The sequence below is a fragment of the Macrobrachium nipponense genome, chromosome 4, assembly GCF_015104395.2.
Source record: "Macrobrachium nipponense isolate FS-2020 chromosome 4, ASM1510439v2, whole genome shotgun sequence".
NCBI lineage: Eukaryota > Metazoa > Arthropoda > Malacostraca > Decapoda > Palaemonidae > Macrobrachium > Macrobrachium nipponense.
Window position 1 is genome coordinate 93612605 of NC_061100.1, and position 15000 is coordinate 93627604.

Genomic DNA, 15000 nt, shown 5'->3' on the forward strand with positions numbered 1-15000 from the left:
GGGTTACTTCTTATTTTACTGACCAAGGGTTTTTTTTTTTTATTTTAAGCATTATATGTTAGCTAGTATATAAAATGTAGTTTTTTTTTTTCCTCTACACTAACCTAACCTATAATGCTTAACCTAACCTCTGTGTCTGTAAAGCATTAATTAGACACTAAATTTTGTATACTAGCCTAACCTATATTGCTTAACCTAACCTCCACTTTAAACATCATTTATTTTTCATTATTAGACATTTCCTCCCTTACTGACTCATCTATGCATTCTATACACTATTCTCCTTAATTCTATGCATCTACTTTTTTATAAGCTCATGTGGCTCTAATAGTAAGAATTACCCAAAGTTTTTTTTTTATTTTTTTTTTATTATTTTTATGGAAAACTGAAAATAAAATAAGGCGTGGAGTATTCCTAGAAAAAGGGAATTGGTTCTAGTATAAAATAATTTTTTTTTAACTCATTGTAGGTTCCAATGCTGTTGATAATATTACCTTTACATTTTTATGAAATAAATTGATAAAGCACTGTAATTGTAAAAAACCAATGCAAAAAATAAATTAAATAATTCAGACCTGTAATTGCCATGGTTAAGCGCGGGAAATCAGTGTTCGGCTTACAAACTCGCCTGGGTTATTGCCTTTTGCATGGTTCAGGATAAAATGAATGAGGTATAGCTTCATATTTTTCTCAGGGTCTGCAAGTTCATTATCTTATTACAGTATAATGGACTGAGTAGTGAGTTACCAGAACAGTTAATCTTTATTATATCTTGTGAAATTTTCATAGCCCTACCCTATATTGTACTGGTATATTCATGTATATTATTTTTTGTTAATCAGTTGTTACTAATAAGGTGCAATTAACTTGAATTAAAGATTTGCAAAATCAGTTCAAAAACACCGTAGGCTACAGTAACACATAAAAATACCTAATGTGAGAGAGAGGGAAAACTACATATATATCACTTTTTCAGGATGCGACTTGCATTGGCTGAATTGTGTCATGGCATCTGGTTTGAAAAGAAAAGTGGAACTGTACCACAGTCAGTTTTTTGGCAGCTATTACCGCTTCAGTGAAAATTATGAGGAAGAAATCAATGACTCCACAGAGGAAGGGAGATGGAAGTGTGTGCGTCCAAATTATGTTTATATATATATATATATATATATATATATATATATATATATATATATATATATATATATATGTACACATATATATATATATCTACATATAGCATATATAATGTTTATTCATGTTACATTTTCAGTGTTTGTACATGCATATATCTGTTACCAAAAGAAATAAAGAAATAAAACCAAACAAATGGTACATGTGCTTGTGGGATGTGATAGATTTGAATCTTTCATCTTTTGTTTGTATCATTCAAAGTGGTTGCAATCTTCAGTATGGTACAGACTATTTTATAAAAAAATAGCTGTCCATTAGCACAAGTCTCATGTGTGTATTTATGTATGTACAATATATACTTCATATATACTTTTTATACTGTAATTTTTTTTTTATGGAATGAGGTGGTTGTTACTGAGGTAAGAATCAATCGAGTGCATTTGCAGGTTATTTATATACAAAACAGAGGCCACATTATTTGACTATTTACTTGTACAGTGTTAGTCCCCACTGGAACATGTCAGTGCAAAATAAATGATAAACAAGATTAAAACTTTTTTCTCTCCTGAGTTATTATTTATTGTAAGGTATATGAACTATCATTTTATGGTCTTGAAAATTATTATTCAAAGCTATTGCAAGGTTCATGTAAACCTCGTTAACACATTTTCAGGGCCTGTATAAGGATTGTTTAATATCCTTACAACGTTTGTTTAAAGCAGTTAAAAGGTAATTATGAGGCATTTATAAAGCCTATTTAAGGTTCTATATGGGCTTTTGAAGGTTTATACCATGTTTTTTTGAAGCTCTTTCAAGGCTTTTATTGAGGTTTATTTCAAGCATATTTAAGGTTTGCACAAACCTAAAAGTGTACACGAAAACGGGTACTTTTTTTAGGTGTATCTCAAGCACTTTTTTTATTTTTAAGTTTGGGGCTTAAAGTTCGCAAGCTTGTAAAGTACGTTCGTCTGATGTCCTATGAACATTCATTTTCTGGGGGGGTCGGAGTACTTTTCGCGAACTTCTACATGGGTGCTGTGGAACGTCGGGTATTCGCCAACATCGAGAAGCCGTCTATGTACGTCCGGTATATTGACGACACTTTCATCAGCGCCAGCACGGTGGAAGAAATAGAGCGCCTGCGACAAGCCTTCCACGACCACAGCAGACTCAACTTCACCATCGAACATTGCCGTGACCGTCGCCTCCCCTTCCTTGACGTCCTCGTCGGGCAACAAGAGGAGCGCTTCGTAACACAGGTGTATACGAAACCCACGAACCTGGGCATGAGCCTGAACGGCGAGAGCGAGTGTCCAGAGAGATACAAGCGCACTGCGATCAGCGCCTTCATCAGGAGAGCTCTCTCACACTGCTCTTCGTGGAAGGACACGCACACTGAATTAGAACGTGTTGCCCAAGTTTTAATTAACAACGGTATTCCAACCGGGACATCACTAAATGCATTCGCAGAAAACATCGATAAGTGGTATCAGCAGGAGCCTCGTCCCGCCGCCCTTGAAGACGTCACTCTCTTTTACAAGGGAGTATTTCATTAAGAAATACAAAGAGGACGAGCGAGCCCTTCGTACCATCATAGAAAGGAACGTCTCCCCCACGGACCCTGCGAAAAAAGTGAAACTAATAATTTACTACAAGAACGAAGAAGACCAGTGGCCTGATTATGAAAAACAATCCAGCCCCCGTGTTGCAGGACCCTCTCAAGAAAACTAACGTTGTCTACCAGTACAAATGCCCTGTCCGGGAATGCCCCGGCGCTTACATTGGTATGACGACTATGCGATTTTCGAAGAGGATATCCTGCCACGCTCAGGAAGGCGCCATCCATAATCATGCCAAAAACGTCCACAATACCAGGATAATTAGGAATGACATTATTCCTAATATCAGAATTATCGATAAGGCAGCAGACCACCGTCGCCCTCCGCCTCTTGGAGGCCCTACACATCGGAAGGAGAGACCCAGCCTCAACACCACCCAAGAGACTTCACTCCTCCCGACGGTGGCACGAAGGGCGCCGCCCGCCAGCACCATAGAGCCGATCGAACGGGCCAATCAGGTGCCCCCGTCTATCGGCAATGACCTTCCCAATACTACGCTCCCAGTCTCCAGCGTCCGCACGAGAAGAGCAGTGCGAGCTTCCACCTCTGCCAAGACGGCTTGACTCAGGGACTTAATCCTCTGTTCAGCCAATGAAAATGCAGCGCCCATCAGACAGAGCACCTGGGACACAATAAATACCGCCGAACGACCCCATTTCAATCAGTTCAAGCTCACCTTTCCTTGAAAATGAACCGATGATAGCGGTTTGGAAACGTTGGAATTCCGTTACACCCTTAGACTAAGATTTGTTAACCACTTTTGTTATCATATCAATAAATTATTATTTTTAGAAAACATTTCTTTCACCGAGATATGAACATCGGCCAGCTATTAGCAAATATCAGCCCTGATGAGAAGAGAATAATAAGAAGAATTGAAAAGACCATATATAAAATCAATTCCACTGATGCTGCCATCATCTTTAACAAAATAATAATAATAATAATAATAATAATAATGATATTTAGTGATGGTTTTTTGTGTGTGTTGTATGCATGTGAGAGAGAGAGAATTCCACGTGTATCAACACATTGACACCCAATAATGTCAATTAATATTCATTCTTCGTGCTGAATGCAACTCTTTTTCTGTCGCAGATAAACCCACACCTTGGCCCCGCCCTAATTTTTAAATGCCTGCCATGCAAACAAAAGTGCAGATGGACCTAAATACTAATTCCCGGGAGCTTCCGGCAACTGCAGATTGAGGGAGAGTCTTGAAGCTATGAAGCATCAGCTCATAAGACGAACTGAGGAAATGCAGTATTCCCTGTGTTTAATGCTGTTGTTTTTGTTATTTTACTTTATAGTGTTATCTGCGGGAATGATTGTATAACTGCATCATTTATTATAGTTAGTCATAGTTTTTCCTTTATTATTATTATATTCTGTGATATTTAAACTGAAATAAAGGCTGCCAGGAAAAAGGAAATTCTTGCTATGTCCTAGATTCCCACGTAAACTTTTTTGTTGTTTTCTTAAACTTTCTAAACCAGCCAACGAACCGCGAGCAGACACCCATCCACCTGCTTTAATTTAAGGGTTCCGGCTTCACGAAAAAGAATAATAGTGCTGCAGTTTGCACTGGGAGGTATTTGAAAACGCACTGGGAAATGTGTTGAATTTTCTCCTCTTTTTTAGTTTTGAGAGAGAGAGCGCTGATCATTCTTTCATCACATTATAAATCTATAATCAAAACAACCTCATTGTAGAGTACAGCTTTAGAATTACTTTTCCAGAAAAAAATGAGACTGAGATAAATAATGCCTCTTTTTAGCATAGTATTGTGAAAATCAATTAGGTTGTTTAGCCTTTAACATTCTCGATTCAGAAATACTTATGTGACACTAATTACGCAACTCCTTAATTCCGTCCAACATTTCATTTATCTCATTACCTACATTAAGAATGAAATTGTTTGAAGGTGTTTTTAATTAACGCCAATGCCAAACACGGTAAAGGTAAATGAGACGTGAAGATAAACGGGGAAAAATCGTTTTACAATGAAAGCATTTTCTCATTACGTTTCATTCAGCAACCATACCAAAAAAGATAATTATGAACCAAAAGCAAGTATCTTACATTTTACAAACTGTCGAGCAAAGAAATGGAGAATAGAAAGGATTTTCATCAAAGAGACAATAACATAAATAAATACAATCAAAGATATACTGCAATGGGCGAAGAAGTCGTTTTAAAGACAAACTCTCTAGCTTACGGCTACTACTACAATACCCCCTGCATGCAGAGGTAATAAGCGCAGTAACAAAGATATATACAAATGGTGCAACAAGTCTTTGCCTTAACAATGTAGAACAAAAAGAGCTAAATGTGACTAATGGAATAAGACAGGAATGCAATGGCTCAATCATATTCTTTTCAATAATAACGTACCTGATAATAGAAAAACTGGAATGTATGTACAACAGAAGGTTTTAGAAATATACAACTGGCGGAGTAGGCAGAGTGGAAGTAAATACGAAAAGATAATAGTCAAAGTAGAAATATTAACATGACATTAAGTAACCAGATACTATACCTACGCAATGTTACTCATAAATAAAAAAATTACAGCAGCCGACGTGAATGTGATTGTATTTAGCGGAGCACGTCATGAGGTGGACTATTTACATGCACAAACGACTTATAGAGAGTATAGTGTGTGTTTTAATAACCCCATTGGTCATTGATATATTTTACTTCATAAATCCATTTATTATGCATTGATACGATCATGAAAGAAAGATTGCATTAAAGAAATGGGTAGAATTAATGATCGGATGGAAAGATGAATTGCTAATACAAAAGATGAAAGAAAATGGAAAGGTAGAGATGCTGTGGCCGGAAGAGACTACTGACATAAAAGAAATTGTAAGACAAGGAACAATATACGATCCATTTAAGTGGTTCAGCAACAGGTAGAGTGAATAGGATAGCCGGGGAAAGGCTAGTCCAAAGTATTGGTGGATGACATAATGTTCCCAAGTAGCAGAAAGGAAAGATTGGAGATCACAACATTTGTTTTAAGATCAGCACTATGTCTACTAAATTAAACGTAGAATAAAAAAAACACAATGAGCAAACGGCAGTATAAAAGGTAAGTAAATTTTATGAACCTACCTAGAAGTGTTACATTGAAAATGAATCACCAGGAATGAATAGCCTACAGAAAAAAATCAGGAAGGTTGAATACAGATTAAAGGAAACCGAGACGAAGTAGAAAAAACAGCACCATAAGTGAAACAAAAACTCACTTGAGAACAGTGGTCCCAAAATCATTTGCTAGTATAAAAACATGAAGTTACATCACTGATAAACCGCATGGAAGAATCAGACAATTGCAGCCCGCCATCCTCAGAGGAATGTTGAAGCAAGTTAAATAATATATGCACCAGATTGGGAACTATAGAGGAATTTATAGCATGTGACCTATACAGTCGACTAATGAGGATTAAAAAAATAATAAAAGAAATAATATAGGACCAAGTAAGACCCCCTATGGACAGTGCTGATCACCAAAACCTTAGTAACAAACATACACTCAACACTACAGACAAAAGATTATAAAATAAACTACACACACAGACACACACACACACACACACATATATATATATATGAATGTCTTTTTTTTTTTTTACTGTAATACAACAGTATAATATGAAGATAGAAGGCCCATAAAACACTATATTAACGTTGCAACCACATATTTCGAGCACTTCCTTCTATGCTCCTGATTACTGGTAAAATATGGACATAGGATGTCTTACAAGAGCATATCTACAAAAACATATGTAGGTGTGGCAGTAAGTCTCTGTTGGTGACCCAGGAAGGGTGGAAATTATACTGTTCCCTGGTGATTTCTGTCCTCATTAACTCCCGGCTGGCGATTCGTCTGGTGGTTGGATGTTCTTGGACACCTGATTGAGGAGCGCCTAAGGATTAGTTCGTCGATGTAGTCCGACCACCAGACGAGTCGTCAGCCGGGAGTTAATGAGGCCAGAAATCACTAGGGAACAGTTTAATTTCCACCCTTCCTGGGTCACCAACATAGACTTACTGTCATGCCTACATATGCTTTTGCATATATACTCTTGTAAGACATCCTATGTCCATATTTTACCAGTGATCAGGAGCACAGAAGGAAAGTGCCACCCGAAAAATATTATGGTATTGCAAACGTTTAAAATAGTGTTTATTTATTGGGGGGGGCCTTTTTTTTTTAATTTTTTTTTTTTTTTTTTTTTTTCTTTTTTTCAAATTAATTTTAAATAATTAATTTTTTAATATTATAAAATTAAATTATATATATGATTTATATATATATATATTTATTACTATATATATTATAATATATATACTGCTACTTTCATAATGCATATGAGATTTTTTGCAACATTTTTCAGATTCCTTATTCTTAGACTTAAAGTTATAGGATGTCTTAAAATGTAATGTTTAGATTTCCGCAAGAACATACAAAATGAATAAAAGTTAATATTAACGCACACTGTTGAAAAATCAGAGAGAGAGATTAACTTTTGTCCATTCCAAGCTAGAAATTGTTTTTCCACAACTTGTCAATCGCCTCGAGATTAGAGGAAACTCAAGATTCTCCATTTTGTTTTGGAAACCTGTCAACATGGCCCTTGATAAGGGACTTCTGTTTGGAACGCCTGTAAGAGAGCATTACAAAGTTGTGCTGGGCAAGACTGGTTTTCATTAACTTGTATGTCTTTTGCCGGATACCTATGTTAAGGATTTCATGAGGGGGGGGGATTTTTTCTGTAAAGTACGTCATATTTTCAGAAGCTTCTTAGAAAGATTGCACCATTTTTCTCAAAGCCCCAAAACGTTTTTGTGCGGAAATCCACTGTTCAGGCTTTTCGATGCTAAAACAAAAAGAAAGCATTTCATTACAGACTTTAAATTCCTGGCGTTTAGAGGGTTCTCCTCTCTCTCTCGCCGCATACTTTTGATTTTACATTTAACATAGATTTAATTAATACTTACTGAATCGGTCAACTCGTAAAATTTTAGATTTTCGTATTTTCTTAGAGTTATTTAGTGTTAGTTTTAGTGCTTTCATTGGGAATTCTGAACAAAACATTGCTAGCCAAGTGTGTGACAGCACCTTTTTCTTTTTGTTGAAATTGTTGTGAATTTGGTTGGGAAATTTTTGGAGCTAGTTGCCAGCAGAAAGAAACAATTGGTTTAGCAAGGTAATGTGTTAATGAAAATTTAAATTTTGAGTTTGCAAAACTAATAGTTATATTTGGTTTCATGAAACAAAATTAAAATGTTTACAACATCGCAAAATTTTGTGTTTTGTGTTTGTTTCATTTTGAAGTGATTTTTTGTTGCATTTGGCCATTTTTCTTATTTAGATGATTTTTGTGCATTTATGCATTTTTTTCTTTATTGAAGTTGTGTGTTTTTATTTTATTTTAGTATTTCTGTGTTGATTAGTGGTTGCAATTTTTAGTATTTTTCCACATTTTTCTGTTTTTTCATTTGCATTCACCATTTTGATTAACTTAGTTGTTCTACATTAATTAATCGTTGCGCACATTTAACTTGAATTCAAACAGCTATTGTAAGAAATTAATTTCCATTTACTTAGAAATTCTTTTCCAGTTTTAGTATTGTTTAGGGCTTGTGAATTAATTTTCCAAAATTTTTAATTATGTTGCTTTAACTCTTAAATTTCGAGTTGAATTAAATTCAAATTTTCGTTTGAATTTTGTGATAAATTGAATTTTTGATTTAATTTTACCTTTAATTAATTTTCAAGGAATTTAATTAAACTTTGATTTTGTTTTTCAAGTAATTGGTTAAATTTCCCCTGATATTTGCGAATTTCCACTTATAAAATTTTTGACGTTTGATTAATAAATTTTTGTATTTAAAAATTCTTAATTTAAGTGGTTTTTCTTTTTCACCAGTATGGTTAGATTATGCTTAGGTAGAAAACATAGAGTGGTAAGTGAGCTGTTTTTCCTTTTCAATATACTTTTGAATGTTGACGTTAGAACCAGGGAAGTTACTTAGACTTTCTGAAAATCAGGGAAATACTTAGACTTTTAAAGTTGTTGATGGAGTGATTGCCCTTTAATTAATTTGATCACATATAGGATTAACCTTCACAACCTGTTTTAATTGAACTTTAGTCTGATTTTTTACAATACTGGTAAGTTGTTTAAGGGATCACTGTTGCCTTTGGAGTATTCAGTCGTTTATTACCTGTGATGAAGGTTCAGGTGTCTGGCTGTTGTGAGGTAACAATTAATGATTGGTATGTGTAGTAACCAGATACTTGGCACAAGTATTATCGGTGCCCAGTGACCTGGGAGAACAGATTACATTATCACTCTAGTCTATGCTGGTGGTGTTAGGGATATATTGTGCTAGGAGAGTGACCATATAGTTTTTATTTTACATTTATTGTGTTGAATTGTTAGTTGATAAATTAGAGAAAATGGCTCAGTTCTAGGTTCAGAAATTTTTAGCAGCCCTTTCCATCCAAGTGTTATCTGAAACCACTCTGGCTAAGGCACAGTGGAGTGCTTTAGCAGTGGCATGTGGTGGTTATGTGTCTACTAGTACGGTAAAGGAACAAATAAGATGTATTGCTATGGAATCATTGATAGACTCTGGTAGAATAACTGATGAAGATGAGTTAGAATTTGCTCAAGAGTTGTTGAATGTAGCACATGCTGATCTTATAAATAAGCAAGAAGAAAAGAAAGAGAAAATTGATGCAGAGTTAGAGCTTAGACACATTGAAGCAGAAGAGAATTTGATTAAGCTGAAAATGCAGGGTGAAAGAGAGAGAATGCAAGCTGAAAGAGAAAGAATAGACAAGGAAAAACAAGAAAGAGAAGAAGAAAAAGCAGCAGAAGAGGAAAGAGAAAGAGTAAGGTTTGAAAGGGAGATGGAATTGATAAGAGCTAGATCCACTTTACCTGTAACACCGTTTAACCCTAACCAAGGTAATCAAGACCCTGTATTTGATGTAGTAAGAGTACAGAAATGAATCCCTAAGTTTACTGAAGAAGCTCCAGATGAGTTCTTTGGTCACTTTGAGAAAGTGGCTTCAGGTATGGGGTGGCCAGAAGATAAATGGTCAGTTTTGCTACAAAGTGTCTTAATTGATAAAAGGAGAAGTGCTTATCTAGCCTTAACAGCTGATCAGTGTAAAGACTACGCAGTATTCAAACACAGTGTGCTACAAGTTTACCAGATGACCCTCAGAGCACTACCATGAAAGATTCGGATATTTAAGAAAAGATGAGAAGGGAACCTTCTTAGGTTATGCTTATGAAGTGAGAAGGTGTTTTAAACGTTGGTTAGAAGCTGCTAAAGTTAAAACTTTTGATGAGTTAGAAGAATTGCTTGTTCTTGAACAATATCTTAGGGGAATTCCCAAACATATAAGAGCCTATTTGAGAGAGAGAGAGAGAGAGAGAGGTTAAGAAACTTGACAAGCTGCAACACTGAGTGAAGATTACAATATAATTAGTAGCAAACGCAATGACAATGTCAAGTACCAGAATCAGCAACACCCAGGTTTTAAGTCTCATCCAAATATCAAGAACAAATTTAATGGGAAACCTACAAGTGATACTACCAAGGGTACACAAGGTAATACACCCCAGCAAGTTAATGTAAAATCCTCATCCTATTTTTCAAGACAGTTACAGAAACCTAATGTTGTCTGTTTCAAGTGTGGAAGAGTAGGACACTTCAGTCAAGAGTGTTACCGGAATCAACAGCTGTTAAAGCCTGTTGGTCAGGTGGTGAAAGGTGACCAGGTGAAATAGACTACGAAGAGCATTGTGGGAAAGAATCAGATTACAGACAAGACTGAAACTAAACAAATTGAATGTTTAGCAACCAGTGGAAATGTAACTTCAAGCGGTGAGTGGCTTATTAGTGTGGAGGCTTTTAAGCCATATAACTATGAGGGTATGCTGTCAACTCAAGGAGGGATGTGTGTAGGTACCAGTCAAGATATTACGTGATTCAGGGAGTAACCATAGTGTGGTAGTACGTGGTGCTCACCCTCAGTTGCAGAAGAGTCTCACAGGAGATTCAGTTATTCTGAAGGGTATAGGAGAGGAAGTAACTCCTACTATATGCCGCTTACACCTGTTGTGTGAATTGGTGACAGGGAATTTTGATTTTGCTGTAAAGGACTCACTGGCTGTGGAAGGTGTACATGTTCTGTTGGGGAATGAAGTTGGTGGTGTGCCATTTATTCCTTGTCCTGTAGTGACATACAAACCGTTGAGGAATAGTCCTACGGTAGAGCTGGAAAAGAATAACCCCCACCTGTTTCCTAGTTGTGTAACCGCCAGAAGTATGAAGAGTACTACGACTGCAAGTGAAGAAACTGAGGATTTACACACCCAAGAAGGATCAAGTAAAGGATCTTTGTGCTTAGAAGAATTATTCCAGGGAAGTGATGTTTCCCCTAGTGCTGACCAAGAAGAGATTTCCCATGAAGAAGACGATGACAATAAAGAAAAACCTGTTGTTCCTGAAGAGACTCCGAGTAGTCAAAGTGTTCCTGAAGACAGTAGTAAAACTACAGTTGCTGAGTTAGCAGATATTGAGAATTCAACCCTTGAAGTTGGTCAAGTGACAAGAAAGAAGCTAATGGACTTGCAGAAGAAGGATGCATCGTTATTTGATTTGTTTTTCAGAGTTGTTGATCGAGAAGAGATGCAACAAACTCCTACCTGTTATTATCTGAAGGAAGGTTTGCTGATGAGGTAGTATAGACCTACAGATATACCAGGAGATGCTGTATGGGGCGAATATCATCAAATTTTGATTCCATATTCATTGAGGAAGCAAGTGGTAGCAGTAGCTCATGAGTCTGGACATACAGGAATCAGGAAGACTGTGGAGAAGATCATGAAATATTTTTTCTGGCCTGGACTTTACAAAGATGTTAGCAGGTTCTGTCGTGAGTGTCATATCTGCTAGATAGCTGGAAAACCGAATGAAACCATCAAGAAAGCCCCCTCTCCAACCTATTGAAGTTAGAGGAAAACCCGTTAGCAAAGTGATAATAGACATGGTTGGACCGCTGCCGAAGACAAAGAAGGGGAATGAGTGTGTGTTAACATTAATGTGTCCTGTGACAAGATATCCAGATGCAATCCCTGCTAGAAACATATCTGCCAAGATACTTGCTGAAAAACTTGTGGGGTTTTTCTCAAAGTTTGGTATACCAGAAATAGTACAAAGTGATAGAGGAACAAACTTTACTTCAAAGTTATTTCAGGATGTGATGAAAACACAGTTATCCACTGCTTATCATCCAGAAATGCAAGGTGCCTTGGAAAAGTTAAACCAGACATTGAAAAGTATGCTGACAAAGTATTGTTCTGGATCAGGAAGAGAATGGGATGTTGGTTTACCATTAATGTTGTTTGAATTTAGGAGTGCTTATCAAGAAAGTATGGGATGTTCACCTAATGAGATGATTTTTGGTAGAGAAGTGAGAGGACCGTTGAAGATTCTCGCAGAAAATTGGGAAGAAAATCAAGAGGAAAGCCAAGGTGGCTATGTGAAGAACTTGAGGAAAAGGTTGAAATAGATTAGAAAATTCTCTTCAGAAAATTTGAAAGTGAGTCAAGAGAAAATGAAAAGGAGATATGATGCTAAGACTAAGCTAAGAAGTTTTAGTGTTGGTCAACAAGTGTTAGTGTTCTTACCTGTCAAGAGATTTCCCCTCACTAATAAATTTCAAGGTCCTTACAAGATAATTCAGAAGTTAAGTGACAGAACTTATGTGATTGAAACACCAGAAAGAAGAAGACAAAAGGGGATACATGTGAACCTCTTGAAACCTTATTTCTCAGAAACTAAATCTGAAACTGTGTCAATAACCCAGACAACTTCATCTACAGAAGACAATAATGGCTACGAATTGGGAGCTGAAAGCAAGATGAATAATTCTTCAATCTCCAAAAATTTAGAGGATATACTAAAACATCTGAGTGTTGAACAAGGTAAAGACTTAAGTGAAGTAATTAGAAGTTCCCAGAAATTTTTGCAGATGTACCTAAGCATACTGATATGACCAAGCATGAGATCAAGATTCAAGAAGATGGAAAACCATTCAAGCATAGAGCCTATTGTTTATCACCTTATCATCGAGATGCTTTGAAGAAAGAAATTGAGTATTTGCTGGAACATGGATTAGCAGAACCCAGTTCAAGTCACTTCAGTTCTCCATGTGTGTTAGTGAAGAAACCTGATGGTTCATTTAGGATGTGTACTAATTATAGGAGACTGAATTCCATCAGTGTGGCTGACAATTATCCTTTGCCTCTTATAGATTAATTACTTGATAATATTGGGCAAGCCAAGTTTGTTTCCAAGATAGACTTGTTGAAAGGATATCATCAAATTCCCTTAGGTGAGAATGCAAAGTTGCTGTCAGCTTTTATTACTCCTTTTGGAATGTATCATATACTGTTCTGCCGTTTGGTCTGATGAATGCACCTGCAATATTCCAACGAGTGATGGATCAACTGCTAGGATCGATAGAAGGAGTAGGTGTATACATGGATGACATAGTGATTTACTCTACAACATGGGAAGAACATCTGAAGTGTCTGCAGAAAGTTTTCAAGAAACTACAAGATGCAGGACTAACAGTCAACCTAGAGAAGAATGAGTTTGGATAGGCATCTGTGCAGTATCTTGGGTTTAAAGTTGGGAAAGGCCTTCTCGCTCCAGCAAATGCTAATGTAGAAGGTATCCGTAAGGCTACCCCACCTACTACCAGGACACAGCTACAAACATTTTTGGGCATGGCTGGATTCTATCGTTGTTTCAGCCCAAATTTCTCAGCTGTAGTACCTCCCTTGACAGACTTAACTAGTCCCAAAGCTAAGTTTGTTTGGACTCCATTATCAAGAATCCTTTGAGTAAGTAAAAGCCATTTTAACTTCAAGACCAGTATTTCAAGCTCCAGACTTCAACAAGAAATTTGTGATACAAGTTGATGCTTCTGACTGTGGCATTGGAGCTGTTCTACTTCAAGAAGATGAAAATAATATTCACCATCCTGTGTGCTTCATGTCTTCAAAACTGAAAAAACATCAGAAAGTATACTCAACAATCGAGAAGGAAACTTTAGCCTTAATCGCAGCATTAAAAAAGTTTGAAGTGTAAGAGAACAGACCTAGGAATGAAGAAATTTTAGTGTTGTCTGTTCACAATCCCCTATCATTTATCCAGAGAATGAAAAACCATAATCAAAGACTGACCATGTGGTCTTTGTGCTTGCAACAGTATAATTTAAGAGTGCAGCACATTAGTGGCAAAAACAATGTAATTGTTGATTATTTATCCCGTTGTGAATCGTTGGATTCAATACCGTGATAACCAATCTTCTGTGGGGAGGTATACTATATGCTGCTACTTTCATAATGCATATGAGTTTCGCAACATTTTCAGATCCCTTTAAGCTTAGAGTTATAGGCTGTCTTAAAATGTATTTTCAGATTTCACATAACATAATGTAAAAGTTAATATAACGTAGAATGTGAAAAGAGAGAGATTAAATTTGTCCATTCCAAGCTAGAAATTGTTTCCACAACTTGTCATCGCCTTGAGATATGAGGAACTCGAGATCTCTGTTTTGTTTTGGAAACCTGTCAACATGTCTGATAAAGAACTTCTGTCTAGAAACTGTAGAGAGCATACTACTCACAAGACTGGTTTCATACTTGTATGTCTTTGCCAATACCACATGAAGTTTCTCAAGCCCAAATCGTTTTGTGCGAAATCCACTTTTCAGCTTCCGTGCAAAAAGAAAGTATTCATTACAGAATTTGAATTCCTGGCGTTTAGAGGTCTCCCCCCCTTCTCTCTCTCTGCGCCATACTTGATTTTACATTAATGTAGACTTAATACTTACTGAATGGTCACTCATAAATTTTAGATTTCATATTTCTAGAGTTATTTAGTGTTATTTAGTGCTTTTCATGGAATCTGAACAAACATTGTACTAGTGTGTAATGGTGCCTTTTCTTTTGAGAAAATGTTGTGAATTGGTGAAATTTTTGTAGCTAGCTGCATCAGAAAGAAACAATTGGTACCAAGGTAATGTGTTAATGAAAATTTATGAGTTGTAACTAATAGCCACAGTGGTTTCATGAAAAAAATTTAGATTTTTACACATCGCAAATTTTTGTGTTTTGTGTTTGTTTCATTTGAAGTGATT